The 14,012-nt window shown below is 37.5% G+C and overlaps 3 protein-coding genes and 1 long non-coding RNA gene across 4 annotated transcripts in view; 2 read left to right on the plus strand and 2 right to left on the minus strand.

The window, feature by feature from the left end:
* LOC126942223 (zinc finger protein 724) overlaps window positions 1-14,012 on the minus strand; it is a 715,842-nt gene that overhangs the window by 674,893 nt on the left and 26,937 nt on the right. The window lies entirely within an intron of this gene.
* Window positions 1-14,012, minus strand: part of ZNF91 (zinc finger protein 91) — a 227,612-nt gene that overhangs the window by 186,661 nt on the left and 26,939 nt on the right. The gene's annotated exons all lie outside the window — the stretch shown is intronic.
* Window positions 1-14,012, plus strand: part of LOC126942233 (zinc finger protein 675) — a 328,161-nt gene that overhangs the window by 86,988 nt on the left and 227,161 nt on the right. The gene's annotated exons all lie outside the window — the stretch shown is intronic.
* On the plus strand, window positions 533-3,370 carry LOC126942418 (uncharacterized). Its single transcript, XR_007721563.1, has 2 exons — window positions 533-811; window positions 2,757-3,370. It is a non-coding gene; the product is annotated as an uncharacterized LOC126942418 (long non-coding RNA).

The following is a 14,012-nucleotide window of genomic DNA, read 5'->3' on the forward strand; positions in this document are numbered from 1 at the left end:
ATCCACCTTTTGGACGCTTTAAATTTCTCCACGTTACTGTGGACACTTATACGGGCCTGATATACGTGACTCCATAGACTGGAGAAGAAACTAAAGATGAATTGCTTATCTTTTTGAATCTATTATGACCTTAGGCCCTCCACAGACTATTAAAACTGATAATGGTCCTTGCTATCTTAGCACTAGTTTTTATATGCATTGCAACTTTGGCACGTACAACACAAAAGTGGTATTTCTTATAACTCGACCTGTCAGGCCATTGTTGAACAAGCTCATCAAACCCTTAAAGTATATCTTAATAAATGAAAAAGGGAATATGGGAGCTCTCTCCTTGAGAACAGATAGCAAAAATCTTACTCTCAATTTTTTGAATATTGGACAAGATGGCCAGATGGTTATTGATTGTAGGATGAAACTGGTTGAAGTCACAAAATGAAAGATGTTAATTTGAGACGTTTGTACAGGGAATTGGGAGGGACTTTATGAGGCATTGCAATGGAGTTGAGGTGCGGTTTGTGTTTCATGAAATATAGGACTAGAATGGATCCCCATAAAATGAGTGAAGCCATATTATGAGTTAGAGACCACTGAAGAAAGCCCCTCCTGATAATGAAGGACCTGTCGTTGGAGAATCGACCAAAACTGACAGTGATGATTTGGAAGGCACCTGACATTACCTGGGGACAGCACCTGACATTACCCAGATAGGGACCAACAGGGAACTATCTGGCTTGCATCCATGGGAACCCCTGCAACTGCAGAGAACCAATTTCTTATGTATCTGGCGGTAATTGAGGAAGCTTCTGAGAAAGTAAGACAGACATGGATGTTGGGGTGGCTGGTAATTCTTGTTCTTTGCCAGGTGGGCTTAGCTCAAAAACATCTTTATTGGAGTCATGTTCTGAATCCCTCGGTTTTCAATGTTATTACGTGGTGGGATGCTGACCCGCCTTTGTCATCTAATAATACTTCTTGGATGGGAGGTCGATGGATGCCCCCTACTCCCTCACTGAAAATTTGGGATGGATTAAACTTAATGACTCCTTGTCTTTATTGTCTAGCAATCCTCCCCTTTGTTTCTCTACATTGGCACATAAGTGTATTACTCACATTCCTCAGGAGTATCTTTACTATCAGCTCAAAAGGGATGTTAAGCCCACAAACTTGACTTTTATTTCTGCCATTACCAGTAATCTTACTGAGGTTTCTAATGAAATTATACAAATGCCTGATCTTCCTATATGCCATCCGAGAAAAGACTGGCGATATAAGTTTGAGGCTGTCCAGTGGTCCCCATGCAGACAACCTGTGCCGCGTCAAGGACCTGTTTGATAGTGGCACCTTACTTGATTGGGGACCCCTTGGAGATCCCATGTCTGCAAATCAGACTATTGGATTTGGGAGTCCAGCCAATAGTTCCATCACCTGGTCAGAGTGTGGGCTTTCAGGACGAATATTACAATCGAAAGGGGAACAAGTTTTAGGCCCTGTGCATATCCAAATTTGGAAACTAGGTCTTCCCTTTTTTGAATGGGTTCTTTCATAATAAAAGTGATTACATTTATAGTGGTGACAACTACACCCTCTCCTTGCACAATAATGTTACTGATACAGTCCTGATTTGTGCTATGCACCCCTACATACTTTTGTTTGGGCAGGGTATTCCTAACATAGAACAGAATCAATCCTTTTATAGTATTTCTGTTTCTTCCAGTAGTTGATATGCTACATGCTTGTCTCATCAAAACGTTACACAATTAAATATAAACGATGTCATGAGTTTCTTTCTTTTTTCTTGAGACAGAGTCTCGCTCTGCCACATGGGCTGGGGTGCAGTGGCATGATCTCAGCTTACTGCAACCTCTGCCTCCTGGGTTCAAGCAATTCTCCTGTTTCAGCCTCCCAAGAAGCTGGGATTACAGGCATGCACCACCACGCCCAACTAGTTTTTGTATTTCTAGTAAAGACAGGGATTCACCATGTTGGTCATTCTGGTCTCAAACTCCTTACTTCGTGATCTGCCTGCCTTGGCCTCCCAAAGTGCTGGGATTACAAGCGTGAGCCACCATGCCCGGCCCTATGTCATTATTTTAAAATGGTGGTCAGGATTGTGGCTCCCTGTATATCCAACCCAGAACTGGAAAGGGGATTCTATTTTGCAGTTATTTAGAAAAGCATTGTCTCATATTAAAAAAAAAAAAAAATGCCTGGCCTCTCTAATTGCCTTTTTAGTTTCAGCTATTATTATACTAACAACTGCTGCTACTGCAGCTGTCTCTTTGATGGAATCTATTCATACAGCCTCAGTGGTGAACCACATGGTATACAATGTAACCCATGAATTTTAAGAACAAGTAAATACTGATAAAAATATTTAATCTCACCTAGTGGCCCTTGAAGCTGTCATTGAATGGCTAGGGGATCCACAGCAGGCATTCATTACCCGTCAAAATTTACATTGTGATTAGCAATATAATTCAATCAGTGTCACACTTATGCCATATAATAGCTCCCAATATACCTGGGAGAGTGAAGGCACACCTACATGGGGCTTACCACCACCACCTGTCTTCTTAAGTTTCTACTCTTTAGTGTAAGTTAAATAAACAGCCTAAGTGATGGTCTCAGCAATTACAAATACCCTTCAGTTATTACAAGAAGACTTTCAGTTGTTGAACCCAAATACTTGTTTGTCTGGGCTAAACATACGCATTGGGGTGGTGGTCGCTATGTTTATTCTTTTGTGTATCTTTTAGGCATCTGCAAATGGCTTTGTGTGGCCACTCAACCCAACTACGACCAGGGAAGAATGATAGAAGTTTACTTTACATTGGATAATCAGCACATTCTAAGAATTAAAGAAGGGGGAAATGTGTGGAGTGTACAACAATACATTCAAGCTTATCTACAAGGCATTTGAGGTCAAGGCATGGAAAAATACTGAGGCACTGTGTGTATGTTTGTGCATGAGACTAATTCCTTGACCCTGAAAATAGGACAAGGAACAGAATGTGTGATAAGGAGTGCTAAACACAGCCTCCTAAGAATGTGGTTTGAGTGCTTTTAGATGTAATAAGGCCATATGTGCCTCATGACCCGACCCCAAATAGCCACATGGTGGATGTTTCTTGTTTGTCTAAACTGTAATTCAACTAGCCTTCTCAATAAGTACTTGGCAGATGAATCTTAAAGCAGCACTCTCTTGGAGGAGCTGCTCCCCTCCCTGTTCAGCTGTAATTGTCTGAATACTTATTTCTTGGCGTTCACTGCAGAGCAAGCTGCAGCATGGCTGCCGGCATTTATTCATGCAAGCTTCCAGCTTGCTTATCTATGTCTGCAGCTCAATTTTACAGGCTGCTCTTTGTTAAAAATATATATATAATAATAATTTGTGGACTTCTTTTTATTGAAAAGAAAACTTTATCAAGGACTGTTTTGCTCTATCTGCCTAAATAATTTCTTTTCAACTCCTGTAACAATAATAGTTAATGTCATAGCAAACATTTGTAAAGTATTTTTATGTATGAATAAGCAAGATAGCAAACTCTTAGTAGTGGCTGTTTTTAATTTATTTATATAAATGTGTTGGGTACAAGTGTAATTTAGTTCCATGCATAGATTGCAGAGTGATAAAATCAGGACTTTTAGGGTATCCATCACTCAAATAATGTACATTATAACTCCTAAGTAATTTGTCATCATACACCCCCTACTACCTTCTCACCCTTCTACATCAGGAGTACGTGGCCCTCAATGAACAACACAACATAGATAAATTGTTTTCTGAGACTTACATTTAAAAATCAACCTAAGAGAAAAGATGATTCCTAAGCCAATACAATGTTGGTTATATATATATACACACACATATATATATGCACACACATATATATATATGCTTATACTCAAGAAACTTATACAGTCTTTCCTATGCACAAACCCAAAAGTAAAGCCAAATGGCTCCATGCAATAAACATCATGGTAATAACGTAAAAAAAAAAAAATCTTTCTCCAATGAATGTAAATTCAGAAAGAAAATGAAGGAACTGTTCCTCTAGATGTATGGAAATCAACATAAAGATGCACAAAGACACAGGAAACACAGAAAAGCAAGGTGTATGATACTTTCAAAGAAACACAATAATTCTCCAGTATTTCAGCCTTTTTTTTTTTTTTTTTGAGATGGAGTCTCACTCTGTTGCCCAGGCTGGAGTGTAGTGGTGTAATCTCTGCTCACTGCAACCTCTGCCTCCTGGGTTCAAGAAATCCTCCTGCCTCAGTCTCCTGAGTAGCCAGGATTAAAGGCACCTGCCACCACGCCCAGCTAATTTTTATATTTTTAGTAGCAACGGGGTTTCAACATGTTGGCCAGAGTGGTCTTGAACTCCTGACCTCAGCTGATCTACCTACCTCGGCCTCCCAAAGTGCTGAGATTACAGGTGTGAGCCACTGTGCCCGGCCCAAATTTTCAGACCTTTAAAGAGGTTTTTATTTTTTTGCAGTACAAGATTTAATAGAGTGAAAACAGAGCTTCCATAAAATGGGAGGGGACCCAAAGGGGGTTGCCATTGCCTGCTTGAATGCCTGGGTTTATATCCCGATCATTATCCCTCCCGCTGTGCTCTCAGGTGATAGATGATTGGCTATTTCTTTACCTCAGTTTTTGCCTAATTAGCATTTTAGTGAGCTCTCTTTACTACCTGATTGGTCGGGCGTGAGCTAAGTTGCAAGTCCCGTCTTTAAAGGTGGATGTGGCCACTTTCCCAGCTAGGCTTAGGGATTCTTAGTCAGCCTAGGAAATCCAGCTAGTCCTGTCTCTCAGTCCCCGCTCTCAACAGGAAAACCCAAGTGCTGTTGGGGAGGTTGGCTGATGACCGCTCTAACTGCTTCCTGCTGAATTGGGGCATAGTAGGGGTTGTGCAGTTGAGATTTCCTTGGGACGGGTGCCTTCGATGTCATTAACATCGGAGCATGGGCTAGCAAGCCAGTCCAGGGGTCCATGGTAGATCTTAGTCATGGACCGTATCTGGGGCTCCATTTGAAGAATGATTTGTAGCTTTACAGCTTTGATTCTGGAAAAGACAAATTTAACAAGGATGTTAAAGATACAGAGATTGAAATGTATGGCCTGCAGTGCAGGGGATTATTTCTTGGCACACTTTGCAGGCCCTGACTATCTGCTTGATAGTTTTGAAAAGGCCTGGTCCAGTAAATAATAATTTGGCCATCTGATGGGTGCTATCAATGCCTAAGTGAAAGGTTTGGTGAAGGGTTTTAAGTAATTTCCATTGATTAGCTATAGGCAAAATTATTTTTCCTTCTTTGGTGGCTAACAATCCTGAGGGAAGGAAACTATGTCCTCGTGAGATTCCCCATTCTATTTCTTCTGCTGACTACTGGGGCTTGGTTTCCCAGAGGGGATTACCCCATACTAGGGGTCCTTCTATAAGCATTTCTAATGGAGGGTCCTGCCTTGCGGCTCTTTTTGCTTCAATATCCGCTTGGCGGTTCCCTTCTATTTCCCTTTCCTTTTTGATGACCCCAGCAGTGTAAGACTGCCACCAAAGAGGTTTTTAAAAAAAATCTACTCAGACAAAAATAAGGAGAAAAGAATAAAAAAGAATAAACAAAGACTGTGAGATGTTTGCGACTATATAAAGTGACTAAACTTAAAAATTATCATTATTTCTGAGGAATAAAACACATCAAAAAGTTTAGAACAATTATTTAAGAAAATAATTGATGAAAACTTCCCAACTTTACCAATAGAATTAGACATACATATACAGGAAGCTCAGCAATCACCAGCAGAATACATTGCAAAACAGACTTCATCATGGCACATGATGAATATCTAAAGTGAAAGTGAAAGAAGTAATTATGAAATAAAGAAAACCACATCAGACAAAAAGCAGACTTCTCAGCAGAAACTTTACTGATCAGGAGAGAATGGGATGGCACTTTTAGAGTGTTGCAAGAAAAGTGCCAGCCAAAAATTTACATCAAGGTAGATTAACCTTCACAAACGAAGAATATAAAGTCTTATCCTGACAGACAAATGCTAGGGAAACCAATTACCACTAGACTGGGCCTATAAAAGATGTTCAAGGGATTTCTAGTATAAAAATAAAGTTTAATATTCACCATCATTAAAACATATAAAAGTATAAAACTAACAGGTCTTATAAAACAAAAGAGAAAAGAAATAAATCAAATTACAACATGACAGAACTTTATTAAACCACAAAGGTAGATAAAAAGAAAAAAAACACACAAAAAAATTAACATTATGACAGTAACAAAACCTTACATATTAATATTAACCTTGAATATAAATCAATGAAATCCTTCATTGAAATGTACAGATTTATAAAATGAATAAGAAAAAATGATCCAACTATATGTTGCCTATAAGAATCTCACCTTACTTGTAAGACACATGTAGATTAAAAGTAAAGGGTGGAAAATAGTAATACAAATTAGAAACCAAAAGCAAACTGCAATATCTATACTTACATCAAGTAAAACAGACTTTAAATAAAAAGCAGTAACAAAAAGGATAAAGAAGGTCATCATCCAATAATAAAGAAATCATTTCAGCAAAAGGATATAACAATTCTAAATATCTATGCACCCAACATCAAAGCACCCAGATTTTAAAAGAAATATTATTAAACCTATAGAAAGAGATAGACAGTAATATAATAATAGTGGAAAAATTTAACATTCTACTCACAACGCTAGAGAGACCATTGAGGTAGAAAAGTTGGCAAATCAACAAAGTATCCCCAGAACAAAATTATATCAACTACCTAGACCACAGAATAAAACTACAAATCAATATCAATAGAAATTTCAGAAACTATAAATTTACAAAGAATTTAAACAACATACTCATAAACAGTCACTGTGTAAATGAAGTAATTAACATGGACGGCCAGGGGTGGTAACTCACACCTGTAATCACAGCACTTTGGGAGGCCGAGGCAGGTGGATCACCTGAGGTCAGGAGCTTGAGACTAGCCTGGGCAACATGGCAAACCCCATCTCTACCAAAAATACAAAAAAAGAGCTAGATGTGGTGGTGCGCACCGATGGTCCTAGCTACTCGGGAGGCTAAGATAAAAAGATCGCTTGAGCCTGGAAGGCAGAGGTTGCAGTGAGCCAAGATTGTGCCACTACACTCCAGCCTGGGTGACAGAGTAAAACCCATCTCAAAAAGAAAATTAAGATGAAAATTAAAAGTTTGTGGGAAAAAAAGATGAAAATAGAAACACAATATAATAAAATGTGAGATACAGTAAATATAGTACTAAGAGGGCAGTTTATAGCCTAAATGCCTGCACCAAAAAAGTAGAAAGCTTACATATTAAGGACCTGGCATCACACTTCAAGGAACTAGAATATTAATAACAAAACAAATTCCAAGTTAGAAGAAGAAAAACATAACAAAACTCAGAACAGAACCAAATGAAATACAGACCAAAACAATAAAAACGATCAACAGAAGAGTTGGTTTTTCAAAAAGACAAAATTGATAAATTGCTAGCTAGATTCATCACAAACAGAAGACGGATCTAAATAAACAAAATCAGAAATGAAAGAATAGACATTACAATGGATACAACAGTAATACAAAAGATCACTAGAAATGATTATAAACAACTAGACAGTCACAAACCTGAAAACTTAGAATAAATAAATTTATGGAAACATACGACCTCCCAAGATAGAGCCAGAAAGAAATAGAGTACCTGAACAAACCATTAATGAGTAGCATGATTGAGTCAGTAATTAAAAATGTCTTGACAAAGAAAAGCTTAGGACTAGAAAAATGCACAGCCAAATTCTAACAAATGTACAAAGAGTAATAATCCTCTTGAAACTCTTCCCAAAAATTGAGGATAATGAAATTCTTCCTAAGTCACTCTGAGGTCAGTATCACCCTGATACCAACATTAAGCAAGAACACAACAAAGAAAACTATTATTGTAATATTATTTATTATGTTATTATTAAAAATAGACAAATGGGACTTTAAAAAGTTTTAGCACAGCAAAAAAAAATAATCAAACTAAACAGGCAACCTACAGAATAAATGAACATATTTGCAAACTATGTGCCAAAATGAAAGTAATATTCAGAATTTACAAGTAACTTGAACAACTCAAAAATATCATAATAAAGAATCCCATTGAAAAATGGGTAAATAACATTACTAAGCATTTTTCAATAAAGACATGCAAATAGCCAACACATGACAAAAATGCTCAATCTCAACTATAAATAGAGCTAGCATTTGATTTAAAAGTCTCATCACTGGGTATCTACTCAAAGAAAAATAGTTTATTATAAGAAAATGATACCTATACTTGAATATTTATTGCATGCTCACAATAGCAAACCATATATACAAGAAAAGCTTAATATTCAAACTATACAGGAAATTCAAAGCAAAGAGAAGTATAATAACAATAAAAATCCAACTGAAAAATGGTCAAAAGACTCAAAAAATATTTTGCCAGCAAATATATACACATGACCAATAGGTATATAAAATAAGTGATTAATATCACCTACCAACAGGCAATTGCAAATGAAAACAATGATGACCTATCACTTGAACTGTGTTAGGATTGCTAATATCAAAAACAGAAAATAGAGAAATAAGTAACATCTGTCATTGTTGTTCCTGAGATTTCTGAAACAAATCTTAATATCACCACTGCTCTCACACATTTCAGACATGATGGGAAAACTTAAGAAATAACCTAACATGCAGTTCCTCAAAAATACTCAGAGATATTTTTATATTCCCCCAAAGCAATGGAAGAGCAGGTATACCATGCAGTACGTTATAAGCCATAAAGAGGAGTTTAGTTCTCACGGTACCCTCAAAGGAAAATCACTAAATAGGAAGTAGAGTCCTTAGAAAGAATTTAAGGATATGGGACAACAATGTTCCTACTTGAGAGCTAGAGAAAAAAAAATGGCTTTTTAGGAAATCTTTGCACTGAAGCAGAGCATCCCATACCACATTTTAAGGTCTGGCATTCTTTTTGACCTTTGAACCTCTCATCTGTGTTATCTGCTTCATTCATGCTTACCTACCTGAGTTTTAGACTACTGTCTCATGTCTCTTCACATTCTAGGGCTCTTTTATTTGCTCAAGGCAGGAGATCAGATCAGAGTTAGAGACAGTAAGGCCCGTTTTGTTAGAAAAAAGTAACATGACTTGCTAGGATTCTCCAGTTACCAACCTAGTACCATGTTCAGTAGAGAAAATATTATGAAAGATTCTAGATATTTAATTCCAAAATACTGTTTTATGATAGAACCTTTAGAATATTTAGAACATATTTTACATTTCTGGGTCTGTAGCTCTGCTATCCAATACTACTGAATTTAAAATTGGTCCTGGATATTAGATTTTAATATTTGGGCAACAATATTTATTGCCATTGAATTTCTAGAGATGGGGGTGAAACCCCATCTCTACTAAATATACAAAAATTAGCTGGGCGTGGTGGTGCACATTTATAGTCCTAGCTACTCAGAAGGCTGAGGCAGGAGAATCACTTGAACCTGGGAGGCGGAGGTGGCAGTGAGCCGAGATCAAGCCACCGCGCTTCACCCTGGGCGACAGAGTGAGAATCCATTCCCCTCCCCAACCAAAAAAAAACACCGAAATATCCAGGCAACAAAAAGCATGATGAATGTAATTGTTCCTCACATTTCAATACTAACACTAAATGGAAATGCTCCACTTAAAAGACAGAACTGCAGAATGGATAAGAACTCACCTGCTGTCTTCAGGAAACTCACTTAACACAAGGACTCAAATAACATATAGGGATGGACAAAGACATTTCATGCAAATGGACACCAAAAGCAAGCAGGGATAGCTATTCTTATATCAGACAAAACAAATTTTAAAGCAACAGTGGTTAAAAAAGACAAAGAGGGACACTATATAATCATAAGTGGCCTGATCCAACAGGGAAACATCACAATCCTAAACATATACGCACCTAACACTAGAGCTCCAAAATTTATTTATTTATTTATTTATTTATTTATTTTTTTTTTTTTGAGACGGAGTCTCGCTTTGTCGCCCAGCCCAGGCTGGAGTGCAGTGGCGCGATCTCGGCTCACTGCAAGCTCCGCCTCCCGGGTTCGCCATTCTCCTGCCTCAGCCTCCCGAGTAGCTGGGACTACAGGCGCCCACAACCGCGCCCGGCTAATTTTTTGTATTTTTAGTAGAGACGGGGTTTCACCATGGTCTCGATCTCCTGACCTTGTGATCCGCCCGCCTCGGCCTCCCAAAGTGCTGGGATTACAGGCGTGAGCCACCGCGCCCGGCCTAGAGCTCCAAAATTTATAAAACAATTACTAATAGACCTAATAAATGAGATAGACAGCAACACCATAAGAGTGAGGGACTTCAGTACTCCCACTGACAGCACTAGACAGGTCATTAAGACAGAAAGTAAACAAAGAAACAAAGGATTTAACTCTACCCTGGAACACATGAAGTTAACAGATATATACAAAACATTTAATCCAACAACTGAAGAACACACATTCTATTCAACAGCGCATGGAAGTTTTTCCAAGATAGATCATATGATAGGCCTTAAAACGAGCCTCAGTAAATTTAAGAAAATTGAAATTACATCAAGCACTCTCTCAGAGCACAGTGGAATAAAACTGGAAATCAATTCCCAAAGGAACTTTCAAAACCGTGCAAATACATGGAAATTAACCTGCTCCTGAATGAGCATTGGGTCAAAAACAAAATCAATATGGAACATAAAAATTTTTCAAACTGAATGACAATAATGACACAACCGATCAAAACCTCTGGGATACAGCTAAGGTGGTAAGAGGAAAGTTCATATCCCCAAATGACTACATCAAAAAGTCTGAAACAGAACAAAAAGACAATCTAAGGTCGCATCTCAAGGAACAAGAACAAACCAAACCCAGCAGAAAAAACAAAATAACCATGATCAGAACAGAACTAATTGAAACTGAAAGAAAAAAATAAAAAAGGTAAATGAAACAAAGAGCTGCTCCTTAGAAAAGATAAATAAAATTGATAGGCCTTTAGCAAGATTAACCAAGAAAAGAAGAGAGAAAATCCACATAACCTCACTGAGAAATGAAACAGGAGATATTATAACTGACACCACTGAAAGGCAAAGAATTATTCAAGGTTACTATGAACACCTTTACACACATAAACTAGAAAACCTAGAAGAAATGGATAAATTGCTGGAAAAATACAACCCTCCTAACTTAAATGAGGAAGAATTAGATACCCTGAACAGACCAATAACAAAGAGTGAGATTAAAATGGTAATTTAAAAATCACCAAGAAAAAAAGTCCAGGACTAGACAGATTCACAGAATTCTACCAGATATTCAAAGAATTGGTACCAATCGTTTTGACACTGTTCCACAAGATAGGGAAAGAAGGAACCCTCCCTAATTCATTCTGTAAAGCCAGCATCACCCTAATACCAAAACCAGGAAAAGACAAAACCAGAAAAGAAAACTACAGATTAATATCCTTGATAAACATTGATGCTAAAATTCTTAACAAAATACTAGCTAACCAAATCCAACAACATGTCAAAAAGATAATCCACCATAATCAAGTTTGTTGCATACCAGGGATGCAGGGATGGTTTGACACACACAAGTCAACAAATGTGATACACCACATAAATAGAATTCAAAACGAATTCACATGACTATTTCAATAGATGCAGAGAAAGCATTTGACAAAAGCCAGCATCCCTTTATGATTAAAACTCTCAGCAAAGTTGGCATACAGGCGACACAACTTAATGTAATAAAATATATCTATGACAAACCCACAGTCAAAATAATAGTGAATGGGGAAAAGTTGAAAGCATTCCCTCTGAGAACAGAAAAAAGAAAGGATGCTCACTCTCAACACTCCTCTTCAACACAGTTCTGGAGTCCTATCCAGAGAAATAAGACAAGAAATAAACAGCATCCAAATCAGTAAACAGGAAGTCAAACTGTACCTGTTTGCTGATGATGAGATCATTTACCTTGAAAACCCTGAGGACTCCTCCAGAAAGCTCCTCAAACTGATAAAAGAATTCAGCAGTTTCTGGATACAAGACTAATGTAAAAAAATCAGTAGCTCTTTTATTCACCAACAGCAAGCAAATGGAGAAATAATCAAGAACTCAACCTCTTTTACAATAGCTGAACAAAAATAAAATACTTAGGAACATACCTAATGAAGGAGTCGAAAGAACTCTACAAGGAAAACTACAAAACACTGCTGAAAGATATCATAGATGACACAAACAAATAGAAACACAGCCCATGCTCATGGATGGGTAGAATCAAATTTGTGAAAATGACCATACTGCCAAAAGCAATCTACAAATTCAACAGAATCCTCATCAAAATACCGCCATCATTCTTCACAGAGTTAGAAAAAACAATTCTAAAATTCATATAGAGCCCACATAGCCAAAGCAAGACTAAGCAAAAAGAACAAATCTGGAGGCACCACACTACCTGATTTCAAACTATAAGGCTGTAGTCACCAAAACAGCATGGTACTGGTATAAAAATAGGCACATAGACCAAAGGAAGAGAGAACCCAGAAATAAACCCAAATGCTTACAGCCAACTGATCTTCAACAAAGCAAACAAAAACATAATGTGGGGAAAGGACACCCTTTTCAACAAATGGTGCTGGGATAATTGGCCAGTCACATGTAGGAGAATGAAACTGGATACTCATTTCTCACCTTATACCAAAAATCAACTCAAGATGAATTAAGGACTTAAACCTAAGACCTGAAACTATAAAAATTTGCAAGATAACCCTTCTAGGCATTAGCTAGGCAAAAATTTCATGACCAAAAACCCAAAAGCAAATGCAGTAAAAACAAAGACAAATAGCTGGGACCTAAATAAACTAAAGAGATTTTGCATGGCAAATGAAACAGTCAGCAGAGTAAACAGAGAACTCACAGAGTGGGAGAAAATCTTCACAATCTATACATCTGCCAAAGGACTAATATCCAGAATCTACAGTGAACTCAAACAAATCAGTCAGAAAAGAAAATCCCATCAAAAAGTGGGCCAAAGACATGAATAGACAATTCTCAAAAGAAGATATAAAAATGGCTAACAAACATTTAAAAAGTTCAACATCACTAATGATAAGGGAAATGCAAATCAAAACCACAATGCCATACCACCTTATTCCTGCAAGAATGGCTATAATCAAAATATCAAAAAACTGTAGATGTTGGCTTGGATGCAGAGATCAGGGAACACTTCTACACTGCTAGTGGAAAGGTAAACTAGTACAGCTGCTACGGAAAAAAGTGTGGAGATTCCTTAAAGAATTAAAAGTAGAACTACCATTTGATCCAGCAATCCCACCACTGGGTAACTACCCACAGGAAAAGAAGTCATTATTTGAAACATAGACCAATGGAACAGAGAACCCAGAAATAAACCCAAATACTGACTACTTGAAAAAGATACTTGAACATCCATATTTCTAGCAGCACAATTCACAATTTCAGACTCGTGGAACCAACCAAAATGCCCATCAATCAATGAGTAGATAAAGAAACTATGACATGTACATATATGTTGGAATACTACTCAGCCACAAAAAGAAATTAACAGCATTTGCAATGACCTGGATGATATTGGAGATTATTATCCTAAGTGAATTAACTGAGGAATGGAAAATCAAACATATATTCTTGCTGATATGTGGGAGGTAAGCTATGAGGATGCAAAGGCATAAGAATGATAAAATAGACTTTGAAGACTTGGGGGGAAGAGTAGGAAGGGAGAGGGATAAAAGACAACATATATGGTGCAGTGTATACTGCTCAGGTGATGGGTCCATCAGGGTCTCACAAATCACCACTAAAGAACTTACTCATCTAACCAAATACCACCTGTACCCCAATAAATAATGGCACAATGAAATT

This window comes from Macaca thibetana, chromosome 19 (genome assembly GCF_024542745.1).
Source record: "Macaca thibetana thibetana isolate TM-01 chromosome 19, ASM2454274v1, whole genome shotgun sequence".
In the NCBI taxonomy this organism is placed as follows: domain Eukaryota; kingdom Metazoa; phylum Chordata; class Mammalia; order Primates; family Cercopithecidae; genus Macaca; species Macaca thibetana.